This window comes from Procambarus clarkii, chromosome 18 (genome assembly GCF_040958095.1).
Source record: "Procambarus clarkii isolate CNS0578487 chromosome 18, FALCON_Pclarkii_2.0, whole genome shotgun sequence".
Lineage (NCBI taxonomy): Eukaryota > Metazoa > Arthropoda > Malacostraca > Decapoda > Cambaridae > Procambarus > Procambarus clarkii.
Window position 1 is genome coordinate 21,825,721 of NC_091167.1, and position 2,500 is coordinate 21,828,220.

The following is a 2,500-nucleotide window of genomic DNA, read 5'->3' on the forward strand; positions in this document are numbered from 1 at the left end:
GCCCGTGCTACTTGGAACTGTTTGTTCCAAGTAGCGAATCTTTAACAACAACATGTACATCGAAACTATGAAGCTAATTGTAGGGCAATTGGTCCATGCCAGACACCTCCTATATATACAATCCAAACATTCATGTGTGTGAGTATAATAAATATGTATGTATGTATGTATGTATGTATGTATGTATGTATGTATGTATGTATGTATGTATGTATGTATGTATGTATGTATATATGTATACATGTATGTATGTATGTATGTATGTATGTATGTATGTATGTATGTATGTATGTATGTATGTATGTATGTATGTATGTATGTATACATGTATGTATGTATGTATGTATGTATGTATGTATGTATGTATGTATGTATGTATGTATGTATGTATGTATGTTTTTGTGTATCAAAGTTTGGCTTAATACCTGGTTGATGGGGTTCTGGGAGTTCTTCTACTCCCCAAGCCCGGCCCGAGGCCAGGCTTGACTTGTGAGAGTTTGGTCCACCAGGCTGTTGCTTGGAGCGGCCCGCAGGCCCACCACAGCCCAGTTGGTCCGGCACTCCTTGGAGGAATAAATCTAGTTTCCTCTTGAAACAAGCCAACATCAATTGTGGTATTTGGTAATTCGTACCATAAAGTTTTACTGAATCTAAACTTATCTAATCCGTATTTATTATTTCGTGTTCTATTCCATGTTGATAAGTTTAACACCTTACTAATGACCTCCTTTATTGTACCCTTTTCCTATTTATAGACTTTAGTCTTGTCGCCCTTTACTTTCGCCTTCCTAAACAGAGGGGACGTGTTGGCCTGGGAGGCGAGATGCAAAATGCAGATGTTGTCTACACAGACTTTGCCAAGGCATTGGACAAGTGAGACCATGGAGTGATAACCCATAAAAGGAGATCAATGGGAATAATGGGTAAAGTGGGGCGTTGGATTTTTAATTTTGTCAAACAGAACACAAATAGTAACAACAATCAAATAAGGTCCAGCCCAGATCAGTGAAAGGCTCTGTACCCCAGGGCACAGTCCTGGCACCACTGCTCTGTACCCCAGGGCACAGTCCTGGCACCACTGCTCTGTACCCCAGGGCACAGTCCTGGCACCACTGCTCTGTACCCCAGGGCACAGTCCTGGCACCACTGCTCTGTACCCCAGGGCACAGTCCTGGCACCACTGCTCTGTACCCCAGGGCACAGTCCTGGCACCACTGCTCTGTACTCCAGGGCACAGTCCTGGCACCACTGCTCTGTACCCCAGGGCACAGTCCTGGCACCACTGCTCTGTACCCCAGGGCACAGTCCTGGCACCACTGCTCTGTACCCCAGGGCACAGTCCTGGCACCACTGCTCTGTACCCCAGGGCACAGTCCTGGCACCACTGCTCTGTACCCCAGGGCACAGTCCTGGCACCACTGCTCTGTACCCCAGGGCACAGTCCTGGCACCACTGCTCTGTACCCCAGGGCACAGTCCTGGCACCACTGCTCTGTACCCCAGGGCACAGTCCTGGCACCACTGCTCTGTACCCTAGGGCACAGTCCTGGCACCACTGCTCTTTCTCATTCTTATCTCGGATATAGACAGAAATAGTCACAGCTTCGTGTCATCCTTTACTGATGATATAAAAATCAGCATGAAAATTTCCTCTTTAGAAAACACTGAAAAACTAGAGGTAGATATTAATAAAGTCTTCACTTAAGTAACGGAAAATAACATGATGATTAATAGTGACAAGTTCCAGGTACTGAGTATGGTGGACACGAGGAACTTAACGAAACACAGGGTACAAGACACAATCAGATTTAATCATAGATTGACAGCAACATGTAAAATATCTGGGAATTATGATGTCTGACGACCTGACATTTAGTGAACATAACCGAGCAAATATAGCGGCGGCGGCGGCCAGGACAATGATAGGATGGATTATGAGAACGTTCACATCCAGAAACCCCACAGCAATGTTAATACTATTTACATCACTTGTGCTGTCCCGTCTTGAGTACTGCTTGTTACTCACTATCCCTTTCAGAGCAAGAGAGATATTTGAATAGCAGCAATACAGAGAACATATACGGCACGCATAGCCACGATTAAACATATAAATTATTGGGACCGTCTCAAAGCTCTCAAAACGTACTTTCTGGAAAGGAGACGAGGAAGGTATCAAATAAGATATACATAACAAATACTAGAGGGTCAGGTCTCAAATTTGCACAGTAGAATAACATCTTACTGGAGCGAAAGGTACGGAAGGAAATGCAGAATAGAACCAGTGAGAAGTAGAGGTGCCATAGGCACAATCAGAGAACTATGTACGAACTCCATCCCAGCAAGCATTAGAAGTATTACCGAAACTAAGGTAAACATCTTCAAGAAGCATTTAGATAAGTTGTTGCAAGAAGCATCGGACCAACCAGGTTGTAGTGGATATGTGGGCCTGCAGGCCGCCCCAAGCAATAGTCTGTTGAGCCATTTTATCACAAAATGAGCCT